Source organism: Rattus norvegicus, chromosome 2 (assembly GCF_036323735.1).
Source record: "Rattus norvegicus strain BN/NHsdMcwi chromosome 2, GRCr8, whole genome shotgun sequence".
Classification (NCBI taxonomy): domain Eukaryota; kingdom Metazoa; phylum Chordata; class Mammalia; order Rodentia; family Muridae; genus Rattus; species Rattus norvegicus.
Window position 1 is genome coordinate 13,889,630 of NC_086020.1, and position 13,056 is coordinate 13,902,685.

Here is a 13,056-nt window from a genome sequence, read left to right on the forward strand (position 1 = left end):
TCAGAAAGTTTCCAAAAAATAACTTAAATAAATATTGTATTTGACCATATTTTCTTCAACAGTTAAGGCCAGGCTGGGCATGAAGTCATGATTCTACTGCTTCTACCTCCAGAGGTCTGGAATGACAGTCTATGCCACTAGGCCTGGGTCAGATTATGCCACTGAAGGTAACATCAAATCGCTACTTATTCTTTAAAAGTTGATTTGAAATTCTTTTCCACCAGCCCCCACCTACTTCATAGCTTCAGTCAGACTCCCAATTCATAAATACTTTCCACTTTTTCCTCTTCTGAGACAGCAATTCTAGTCAAGTTGGTGGCTGCTCCTACCTTGGCAAGAGTTAATTAGGGCTTAATCAAGAAGTTGTTTTTATGGGAGCAAAATATCTATGCAGTCAATTCTCACTAAATTCTGTTATGCATTTTTTATAAGTAGTGACCCATAGTTTGAAGTCACAGGCCTAACTTTTTCTTTTTTTTCTCCATCTTTATTGGGTATTTCTTATTTATATTTAGATTGTTATTCCCTTTCCTGGTATCCAGGCCAACATACCCCTAGCCCCCTCTCCCCCCTCTATGGGTGTTCCCCTCCCCATCCTCCCCCCATTACCACCTTCCCCCCAACAGTCACGTTAACTAGGTGTTCAGTCTTGGCAGGACCAAGGGTTTCCCCTTCCACTGGTGCTCTTACTAGGATATTCATTGTTGCCTATGAGGTCAGAGTCCAGGGTCAGTCCATGCATAGTCTTTAGGTAGTGGCTTAGTCCCTGGAAGCTCTGGTTGCTTGGCATTGTTGTACATATGGGGTCTCGAGCCCCTTCAAGCTCTTCCAGTTCTTTCTCTGATTCCTTCAACGGGGGTCCTGTTCTCAGTTCAGTGGTTTGCTGGTGGCATTCGCCTCTGTATTTGCTGTATTCTGGGTGTGTCTCTCAGGAGAGATCTACATCCGGCTCCTGTCGGTCTGCACTTCTTTGCTTCATCCATCTTGTCTAATTGGGTGACTGTATATGTATGGGGCACATGTGGGGCAGGCTCTGAATGGGTGTTCCTTCAGTCTCTGTTCTAAACTTTGCCTCCCTATTCCCTGCCAAGGGTATTCTTGTTCCCCTTTTAAAGAAGGAGTGAAGCATTGCATCAGGCCTAACTTAATAACCCAAGAATCTCTCTGTGCCTACTTGGTAATTTCTTTCTTTCAGTGTAACAGATGACATTAAAGACAGAGAGGACTTTGTGACATCAGAGCTTACAAGCCTTTGCTTGCTGTTGCACCAACGGAGCCCCAGGAGTGGCCTCCGTGGATCAATCAAAATTATTGTTTTCTAATTAGTGGGCTATATTATGACTACAAGAAGAATCGAGTGAACCATGATTCCCAGCCAATCAGCCTACGTCAACCAAAAAGACTTTTGCAAAAAGCTATATAGATTTTATGTAAATTTGGTATTTCCGAGCACCAAACTTTTAGCACTGACATCTGCCTGAGAAGAAACTTCATTTACAGCAGTGGCAGAGATGAAGTTCACTGTGAACTACTTTTGAAGACCATATGCTTTAACAAGCTGAGGAAGAGGGGAAAAGAAGCTCTTTAAAAACAGCTCTTTCTTGGTCTCACTGTGGATGATGCTGCGTGACAACATTGTGACATCATAGCTTACGAGCCTTTGCTCGCTGTTGCACCAACGGAGCCCCAGGGAGTGTAACAGCACCTTGGAAGTCTATGGTGCTTCCCTTCCCTGGAATGTAAGGCATTTCACAGGCATTTTCTCTCTAAACCTCACAACATCTCTCTAAGGTATTGCCAAACTGGAGACAAATTTCACAGTTTAATCATGTGGAACATTTTGGTAAATATAGATGTGCCTTTTAGAAAGTTGCTTCGAAGTGTATTTTGCAGCTCACAAGACGCTTCTCAGGGTGTAAACCAGTGGTGTAATGTAAAGCTTTTGGCCCTCCCCCATGTGAGCAGGGAGGGTAGACAGACGTGTTTGGTGTAACACTCAAGGTGGCAAAGGAGGAAAGGCGGGGGTGCGGAGAGGGATACAGGCTATTTCTTTCTTGTCCTCCTCCCTTCTCTTCCTGTCTCCCAGGTTGCACGGGGTGCTGCCTGTGTCTCTTCATTCTTCCCTTCTCATCATCTGAATACAAGGCCAGATATACATTTAGCTTTTAATGAAGAGTCTGGTTATATTTCCAGGGTTAAACAAAAGCTGATTTAATTCACTGGACCTGTTGGCTAATTCTGGCAATCAAAGAGGTATTTATTACATAGGGCTAAGTGGAAGATTTTTTTTTTCTTTAATGACCCGGGAGGGTGGTAATAATAAGGACAGGATAGAAAAGAGAAAACTTGGGACCCCAAGGCAGCAGTTCCAAAATTGACCTTGCTGGAGGCCAGGAATGCTGGAAGAGGACTCTGGTTTTAGCTTCACCTAAAGGAGCATCTCTGGTTAGAAGTCATACCTGAGAACAATTTCGAGACACCAGCCCAGATGTTAATTTCTGCTGGTGAACAGCTTTGGAACTGCACATCTGGACTTCGATGGTGTCAGTCAGCCACAACTATTTCCACATTGCAGCCCTTCTCAATTATTTCAGGATCTCCACCCTCGATGGACCTTTATGTTCTAAAGATTGAAACATGTAGTTTGTCTCCTTTAAGATATAATTGAGCTGGGCCTGTCAATGGCTTGCTCAAGAGATGACCCCTCAAGCAGGTGACTCTGCTAAAGCCGCTCTGAAGAGATGGGAGGGATGAGTATCCGGTTATGAGATAATGCACCTACCTCCTCAGAAATGTTACCTCCTTTGGTTCACTTGCTTACAGAGATTCTACAAGCTCTTTCGACTCTGCCTGCCTATCTGAGTCCTCACTCAGAAAATCATAACTTTCCTGTTTCTCTTTTCTATTTCTTTCTTCAGATGCTGATCAGAGTCTAAGCATGTTTTCCTCTGCACTTTGGGCTTTCTCACTGGTTCTCTGAGACTACCCTCTCTCTGTTGTGTAGCAGTGTGTTGCCATGTGCTGTCTTGGTTACCCTCCCTTTACTGAGCATGCCAGTGTAACCCAGAAGACATGACTCTTTTTCTTTGCCATATACCACTCCCAACACCCTTCCGGGGGTTGAAGCTTCTTTGCCCTGTTGTCCTGGAGCTTCCTGCTGTGCCTACTTATATGAAAGTGACTACAATCCTAAAGGGAAAACCCATCGTTTCTCTGGTAACGTATGACATTCAATATGGGTCCCCCAAACTTTCTGGCAACAGTAACTTTCAGACACGCTCGTTTCTTGTCCCGTTTCTCAGTATCTTCAGTGAAAGAGAATGGCTTTCAGAATGTTTCTTGGCAGCTGGGATGCTTCCTGCATGAAATTCTGACATCCTGGATGTTGAGACAGAGGATGGGGAGTTGAAGGCCAGTGTGAGTGACATAGTTTGACCTCCTTTCAAATCAGCAAAACAAATCAGACTCTCTCTCCATCCCTAACCCCATCCTTCTCCTTTCAAGACTGCCACTTCCCCCAATTTTCCATAAAAAATGATACAGAGTAGATAGTTAGATGAGAGTTTGAATTTCTTTGGCAGTAGCTGTGGGCTCCCCAGAGGAGTCTCCCTGACTCACTGTTTCTCCATTTCTAATTTAGAGTTCTGAGTTTAGAGTCAGAGTTGTTGAGAAGATCAAGATAATGCATGTTATAACGTGTCATTGAGCTCTCTCATAGTGAAGAATAAGTCAAAGCAGAAGTGTGTGCACTGTTTAGCTTCCTGGAGAATGGCTTGGTGTGATCTTTGAGTGCCATCCAAATCATGACTTTTTAAAAAATTATTTTTCCCTTTTATTTAGTCCTCTCTCATATATTGCATCTCATCTGCAGTCCCCCCCCTCCCCTGAGTCTCTCCTCACAACTTCCCCTTTCTACTGATTCATACACTTGCCTTCTACCTCCCCTCAGAAAGGAGCAGGCCTCCCAGGGACATCAACCAAATATGGCACAACAAGCTACAATAAGACCAGGCAATATTCTCTCATCAAGGCTGGATGAGGCAACCCAGTAGGAGGAAAAGGGTCCCAAAGGCAGGCAAAAGGGCCAGAGACAGCCCCTGCCCCCACCGCTAGGCGTCCCACAAGAACATGGAGCTATGTAACCATAACATGCAGAGGACCTAAGTCAGACAAGTACGGGCTCCCTGGTCTGTACGTACCTGAGCCCTGATCAGTTGATTCTGTGGGCCATGTTCTTGTAGTGTTCTCCATCCCTCCGGCTCCTCCAATCCCTCCTCCCTCTCCTCCACAGAGCTTCCTGAGTTCTGCTCCCGTTGCTGGATGAAGTCTCTGGTCTCTCGGATGACAATTACTCTAGACTGCCCCAGCTCATAAGCAGGCAAGACAAAGTGTAGGTTGGAGATTTTATGACTGGGTTGCCTTTGCAGTCGCTCCACTGGAGGCCTTGACTAAATCAGGATACTTTTGAGAGAAAAGGAGTAAGGTGATTCTTACAGGACGGGACTAGAACTTTTCTAGGCAAATCAAATGTGCTGGGTCCACACAAAGGCTCCATGCAGTGAGCAGTGCCTTGTTTGTGATATGAGAACAAAGGACTCCCAGAGTATGTGGGGTGCTGAGTCCTCCTTAGACTCTGAGGCTTGGTTCTTGGACACTCACTCCACAGCTACAGAAGTCCCTCTGAGCCAGTGCCTTTTGGGCTCTTTGACTCATGAATTTGGAAAATAAATTTCGTGGACAATGGAAGACGAGCTTTTAGAAAGTAACATCGGTATAAGAGCACCTGTCTAGCACAATGGGTCTCAAGAATGAGCAGCCACTGATGATCCTGTCGGGGTGGGATGACCGGAGTGACCAACTCAGTCTCCAAGGGGAGATGGACCTGGGGATATGGACCTGGGGATATGGGGATTAAAAAGTCCTCACACTCTTTGGGTTTGTCTAGGACCCTGGAAATCAAATTTCTTGCTGATATCTAGTCCAGGGTCTACCATTCTTAGAGCAAAGCCTCAGCAGGGTGGTACGGAAGGGTTAGTGTCTACCTTTCCTTCCTGCCTGGGCCGGAGAGGCAGCACTGCTCTGTCAACCCCCGCCTTCCTTTGTTTAGACTGGATTCTTTCTCTTCTGTTTGTAGTTTCTTCTGCTGAAAGCATGGGCGCTTCCTATTGTTTCTGTTTGTTTGCTTTGAGTGGAGATGGTTTACATAGTATATCAAGATACTTGCTTCGAGTAATCGGAAATAAGTTATTAACAATTACTTTCGTTTTTAAAATGCATGCAAACATTTGAGAGGTGGCCACTTAGGGTGGGTGCCTGTGTGCACTAGAGCTCAGGCTCTGGAAAGGTCTACAAGTACTGTGGAGGATTTTATGTGTATTTTCAGAGTTTTTTTTTCCCCCTTGTGGAACTTTGAAAAATGGAGAGAATTAAGTTGTTTCTAAAAAGCCATAGCAGCCTGCCATCTCTTTTTCTTTTCTGGGCTACGGTCCAATTTGCACAGCAGTTGCAAAGAAAAAGCAAACGCATCACCAGATTCAGCGAGAAATATTGTAACAGTATGTAATCTCTGTCAAGATGAAATTGCTTTGTGATTTACATTACAATAAATCCTGACCTTTAAGCGCTGCAGACTAAGCTAATCTGTGAAGTACTTTATTCCAACACTGAATCAGCTAGCGCAGCTCAACCGGCGTGGCTGTGTTAGCCCCACTGTGGTGTGGTTAAGGAGCCTATATATATCGAAGCCGATTACAGCGTGTTGTTCTATGTGTTCTATAATAAGTAGAATAATTGAAATATTCAGTCTGTTTCATCATTGTGAAATAATAGAATTATTTTAACCTCTCCTTTGTTTGCCTATTATGGGAATTAGAAGTAGCTACATTTAAATCTCATTAAGGCCTGATTTAGATTGATCAGAACAAGGAAATTCAGAATAAGGTTAAAATATCACATGCCATTTCAGCCTTAATTCACTTCTGTGAGTTAAGAATTGTTATTTCTGTTCTTTTTCTTTCTCTTTTCTGGGTAAAATATTCAGATTCCATGTGAATTTTTCCGGCACCAGCTTTAAATTTTTGACTTTTAGTTTGCCCAGAATAAGGATCAGGCTTCCCCAACATTAGAGTGAATTGTTTTTTTGGAGACATTACAAACAAACAAACAAACAAACAAACAAACAAACAAACAAACAACAAATTGTCACACTTGGAAAATTTCAAGGCACTGTTTTTCAGTATCTTTTCTTTTCCTGTGGAGCTCAGGTTGGACAATGATGGACAATTTGACAGTGTCTCAAAGGCTTTCCCTACTCGTTACCCTGCCTTCCCTGGTCGGTCATCAGTGCATATCTTTAACTCAGTGATTTTTGTATGCGGTGTTTACTCTGCTTTTAGGCCTGTCTGGTAGATTTTAGGAGCTAAAATGTCTGTCTCAGCCAAGTAGCATTCTAGGCGCGCACTCTACTTCATCATGTCCACGTTGGTCCCTCCTTCATCCCTGTCCTCTGCATCTTTTAATGCCCACAACTGAAGACTGGATACTTGGCATGAATTGGGTTCTAGACTTGGATTTCTTTGAGTAAAGTTGGCTCTTGTCCCAGCTTAGGAATCACAGTTTCTGAAGCTTACCCTTCAATATTGCTGGGCAGAACAGCACCAAGGAAGTTCCTCCTTAGAGGCTTCTTAATTCTCACTTATTACCTGATCATTTCTTATCCTGACTACAGCCATGTAGGAGCTGTGGGATGGCGTGGCCTCCTCTTTTCTGCCCAGAGCTGCTCTATTCTCTTGCATGCACACCTCCCTGGGTCTGAGGGAGTTTTCACAGATTCCTGGAAATTTCTGTGTAACGTCTTCTCTTCAGTACCTTGCCCATAAATCCTAGCCTTTTTGATCTTCTTCAGTCAGCTTTTCAGTCTTTGCTATTCAGAGCCCAGTTTGGTTTCCCCGCTCTACAGCCAGCTAGTGAGCCGGGCCAATGGTGGAGGCCATATTGCTTCTCTTTTGGATCACATCTCTCTGCCATAGAATATATGAACACAGTACTTCTCAGTAGTTTGAGATTCTCATGTAACTGTAATCATGTGCACCCTATTAACAGAAGACGCCCGAGAAACCATCCTTACATGATTCCATTGTTCTGCTTGCTCTGCTGATATGTGAACGCCCCCACACAAACTAAAATGGCTTCCGCATCTAGGCACAGTCGTCTTGTAGAACTGCTATGGTGTGTGCACCCCATGTGAGCAAACAATCTCTAGGTGGTTCATGACTCTGTTCAGTACCTTTGGCAGAACATTTCTGGCAGTGCATTAAAGTTTAGTAACCAAAAATAAAAAAAAATAAATGCACACGCAACCTTGTCTACATCTATTGACATTCTCATATAATCTTTTACTTAAGCAATTACTTTCATACTCCGTCACAAAACAAGTGAATCGTGATGTGATTCCTTTGTGTGACTACTGTGTTACTATGATTCCTAAGCTGGGACAAGAGCCAGCTTTACTCAGTGAAATCCAAGTCTAGAACCCAACCCCAAAGTAGGTGATAAGAAATTTGTTAAAACGAGCGGCAGGCACACATTAAGCTGCTCAAATTGTCAGTGCTCATATCAAAAAGCCACAGTTGCCACGCACATTTAACCATAATCACTTCACCTCCTTAAAAATCGAGACTGTCAGATAGGTTTACAACAACTTTCCCATAGTTTCTTTTCCTTTTAAAAAACATTTAGCGCACATGCACATGTGTACACACGCACACATGTGCATGTACTCGTGTGCATGTGTGTGCGAACGTGCGGGCAGCCACGTGCATGTGGAGGTCAAAGGACAATGCACAGAAGTGGCTCTCGATTTTCAGCATGTGGGGTCCAGGGATAGAACTCCTGCTGTGGCCTTGGCGTCACCTTTACCAGGTGAGCCATCTCCTTGTTCTGGCAATTCTTGCTCTGCTCTGTTTAAAAGTTAAACAAGGGGAATAGATTTTAGTTTAGTAAGACAAACTTTTTTATTATGTTGTGTTATTTATTTTAGATTTTTATAATTAATTTATGGGGCACCTTGAGGGCAGTTCAATTTGCATTGTAGGGGGCCACCTGAGGAACTCACTGGGGACAAGCCACTCTGTTCTGCCTTGAGCACAATCGCCTGGAACCAGAATTGTGCATGGGATGTTTCACATTATAAATAGTGACATCCTCGGGGCACCATATCAATGTTCTTCTAATGCATTTTGAGGGGGAAAACAGCAGTTTTGATATTCCCAAGATGAGACAAACATTCCTGATGCTACAAGGGCACTTGAGAATTTCGCCGAAACACTCGTGGTTTGAAAGGTCATCTTCATGTGCCAATTTTAAAGTTATAATATAGTGATTTTCTAGATTCGCTGGTTTCTGACAGAATATGACTGTGATTGCTTAAGCAGAAGATTATATGAGAATATCAATAGACAGACGTAGACAAGGCTGCACATACACACATATTCTTTCATTTTTCTTACCAAGTTTTGCAATGCTGTCAACTTAATGGAGTTTTGTAACTTTTTGACTTACTCTTTACAGTGCTCTGTGACCCAGTCTTCAAGCTGGGGTGTGCCTCACCCATCTTTTGTGCTCTTAAGGAAGTCTGCAAAGCGCTTCAAAGCAGCACTGTATTTTCGTTGGGAAGTCTTGTGCTTTCTTCAGGTTTGACAGGCAACATCTCCCATTTACATACACAAGTGCTCGGTCCACCCAGTCTTGGGGCTGAGGAAGCTTTGTCCTTGTTTATTTAAACCGGGACCTCTGTCATTTAATTCATGGCCTCTTGCGTTTGAGACCTTGTCTGTGGGTTTTCGGGTTTGCTTACATAACTTTCTTTACTTTTTTTATGTTGGAGCTTGGCGGTGAGGTGGGGGTTCAAAACAGGCATCTGCTATCATTGTCTCCCCATAATCTCCCTATCTTGACTTCAAAACTTTTACGTTGTCATCTATTAAAGGTAACTAAGTCATTTCCAAACACTGTTTCTAAGACCAGGGCCTTCATAAGACAACTCTATTTGGATCCAATTGTATCCAAGTGGGGAGGACGGCGTTCAGGAGGTACGGCGTCACGTCACCATCATGACGTCACTATCATGCGCTCCAAGTCTGCATGTTGGTGTTGGGGCTGCCAAGACTAGGATACTTTTTTGTACCCTGAATAAACTTACATCTTTATATATTTATCTATCTACCAAAGCACTCATCCTAGCAACAAAGCAAGTGACTTCTGAGAGTTGCCTTGTTTCCTAAGGGCACCTGTCGGGCCTGCTGTGCCATTGGAAACTACGCACTCCGAGCGTCATTCTTCAGGTAGTCCCCCAAGCAGACTCTGAGAAGACATCAGCACTACCGTGCTGTTCCTTTCTGATAAACTTTCCCAGTTCTCCACAGAGGATCACAACCTGAGACACCTAGCATAAAGATATTTAAGGTCAGAAGTTTCTGGGAGGTTTAATAATCAACTAAAGAAAGCCAAGAGAGCTCACCAATTGGCTAGGAGCTGGAGTATTTATGAATTCGAATGAAATTTAAGAAAAACAAAACCAAGGGCACAGTTTCAGCAATACTTCACTCTACCTAACGATACTGGTCCATACTGGAGCCCCCCCACTTTCACCACAGACCCTGGGGTCCCATAATCTATATGCTAAGCATGTCATATGCAGGCACGTTAGGGATCATTTCTTCATATTTAAATTCTAGCATAAAATTTTCTTCTTAAAGCCTTGCTTGCATATGCTTAGGAAGTCAAACAAGACTTCAACACTCATTACACAGTAGTTGGATTTGCTTTACTCCTCTCCTATTTCCTCCTCTCTGGAGACAACTATATTTTTAGCTGTTTACTCTAGTGATTGTTTTTATCTAACGAACAACTTCTAGTACTATTTCTCGATTTGTCAGTTCTAAATATGATTCATTCCTACTTCTTATTAAAAAGAGATAGCATAGCTCTCTTCTTTCCTTGTTTTTTTAAATAAAGGAATATTAATTACCCTTTCACATCTTTCCAATAAAATCATGTAACCATTTTAACTAAAATCAGTGTTTGTTCACATTCTTAGGAACATGTACTTATTTAGCATAAGCAATGAACCACAAATTATCTTGTTTGATTTATTTTATAATAGAAATGTTTTCTCTGAAATTAAAAATTCCCTGGGGCTCAATCTCCAACACACACACACACACACACACACACACACACACACTTTATTTCTAAGTTTGTTCTTACTTTTCTACATATACATTATTAAGTCACCACAACCCTTCAGCAGGACTGCTGTGCTGTCACCAGGTCTGTGACATAATGCCCTGTGTGGTATGTGGTACAGATGCCTGCAGTCTTGTCTTCCTGCCTGGCTGCTCCTCATGCAGACACACAGTGCTCTCCTGGGCATGGTCACTCATGAGTCACACCTATCTACTCTCTTTGATGAATGTGTTTTTCGACTTTTTTCAATTTTTTATCCTCCTTATATTCAAGTACTTTTAAAAAGAACTATTTATTTTTATTTTATGTGTGTAAATGTTTTGCTGGCAAATATGTATGTGCAGCACACTTGTGCAATCACTGTTGATAGCAGAAGAAGGTTTCTGATTCTCTCAAACTCTAATTAAAGCTGGTTGTGAGCTGCCTTGTAGTTGCTGGGAACCAAACCCAGGTACTGGGCCATTTCTCCACCTTGTGTTTCAGTTGTATTTCCTCTAATGAGTCGTTTCTTTATTTATCATTCCTTCCCTACACTTATCTGATCTATCATTAATTTTTTTTTATTAACTTGAGTATTTCTCATATACATTTCAAGTGTTATTCCCTTTCCCGGATTCCGGGCAAACATCCCCCACCCCCTCCCCTTCCTTATGGGTGTTCCCCTCCCCACCCTCCCCCCATTGCTGCCCTCCCCCCAACAGTCTAGTTCACTGGGGGTTCAGTCTTAGCAGGACCAAGGGCTTCCCCTTCCACTGGTGCTCTTACAAGGATATTCATTGCTACCTATTGGGACAGAGTCCAGGGTCAGTCCATGTATAGTCTTTGGGTAGTGGCTTAGTCCCTGGAAGCTCTGGTTGCTTGGCATTGTTGTACATATGGGGTCTCGAGCCCCTTCAAGCTCTTCTAGTTCTTTCTTTGATTCCTTCAACGGGGGTCCTATTCTCAGTTCAGTGGTTAGCTGCTGGCATTCGCCTATGTATTTGCTGTATTCTGGCTGTGTCTCTCAGGAGCGATCTACATCCGGCTCCTGTCGGTCTGCATTTCTTTGCTTCATCCATCTTGTCTAATTGGGTGGCTGTATATGCATGGGCCACATGTGGGGCAGGCTCTGAATGGGTGTTCCTTCTGTCTCTGTTCTAAACTTTGCCTTTCTATTCCCTGCCAAGGGTATTCTTGTTCCCCTTTTAAAGAAGGAGTGAAGCATTCACATTTTGATCATCCATCTTGAGTTTCATTTGTTCTAGGCATCTAGGGTAATTCAAGCATTTAGGCTAATAGCCACTTATCAATGAGTGCATACCATGTATGTCTTTCTGTGATTGGGTTAGCTCACTCACGATGATATTTTCCAGTTCCAACCATTTGCCTACGAATTTCATAAAGTCATTGTTTTTGATAGCTGAGTAATATTCCATTGTGTAGATGTACCACATTTTCTGTATCCATTCCTCTGTTGAAGGGCATCTGGGTTCTTTCCACCTTTTGGCTATTATAAATACGGCTGCGATGAACGCAGTGGAGCACGTGTCTTTGTTATATGTTGGGGCATCTTTTGGGTATATGCCCAAGAGAGGGATAGCTGGATCCTCAGGCAGTTCAATGTCCAATTTTCTGAGGAACCTCCAGACTGATTTCCAGAATGGTTGTACCAGTCTGCAACCCCACCAACAATGGAGGAGTGTTCCTCTTTCTCCGCATCCTCGCTAGCATTTGTTGTCACCTGAGTTTTTGATCTTAGCCATTCTCACTGGTGTGAGGTGAAATCTCAGGGTTGTTTTGATTTGCATTTCCCTTATGACTAAAGATGTTGAACATTTCTTTAGGTGTTTCTCAGCCATTCGGCATTCCTCAGCTGTGAATTGTCTGTTTAGCTCTGAACCCCATTTTTAATAGGGTTATTTGTCTCCCTGTGGTCTAACTTCTTGAGTTCTTTGTATATTTTGGATATAAGGCCTCTATCTGTTGTAGGATTGGTGAAGAACTTTTCCCAATCTGTTGGTTGCCGTTTTGTCCTAACCACAGTGTCCTTTGCCTTACAGAAGCTTTGCAGTTTTATGAGATCCCATTTGTCGATTCTTGATCTTAGAGCATAAGCCATTGGTGTTTTGTTCAGGAAATTTTTTCCAGTGCCCATGTGTTCCAGATGCTTCCCTAGTTTTTCTTCTATTAGTTTGAGTGTGTCTGGTTTGATGTGGAGGTCCTTGATCCACTTGGACTTAAGCTTTGTACGGGGTGACAAGCATGGATCTATCTGCATTCTTCTACATGTTGACCTCCAGTTGAACCAGCACCATTTGCTGAAAATGCTATCTTTTTTCCATTGGATGGTTTTGGCTCCTTTGTCAAAAATCAAGTGACCATAGGTGTGTGGGTTCATTTCTGGGTCTTCAATTCTATTCCATTGGTCTATCTGTCTGTCTCTGTACCAATACCATGCAGTTTTTATCACTATTGCTCTGTAATACTGCTTGAGTTCAGGGATAGTGATTCCCTCTGAAGTCCTTTTATTGTTGAGGATAGTTTTAGCTATCCTGGGTTTTTTGTTATTCCAGATGAATTTGCAAATTGTTCTGTCTAACTCTTTGAAGAATTGGATTGGTATTTTGATGGGGATTGCATTGAATCTGTAGATCGCTTTTGGTAAAATGGCCATTTTTACTATATTAATCCTGCCAATCCATGAGCATGGGAGAGCTTTCCATCTTCTGAGGTCTTCTTCAATTTCTTTCTTCAGAGGCTTGAAGTTCTTATTGTAGAGATCTTTTACTTGCTTGGTTAAAGTCACTCGGAGGTACTTTATATTATTTGGGT

The 13,056-nt window shown here is 42.8% G+C and overlaps 1 long non-coding RNA gene across 1 annotated transcript; it reads right to left on the minus strand.

The window, feature by feature from the left end:
* Nucleotides 1-465: 465 nt before the first annotated feature.
* LOC134485813 (uncharacterized) lies at nucleotides 466-9,081 on the minus strand. Its single transcript, XR_010064029.1, has 2 exons — nucleotides 4,200-9,081; nucleotides 466-3,378 (listed from the first exon to the last, which is right to left on the minus strand). It is a non-coding gene; the product is annotated as an uncharacterized LOC134485813 (long non-coding RNA).
* Nucleotides 9,082-13,056: the final 3,975 nt, after the last annotated feature.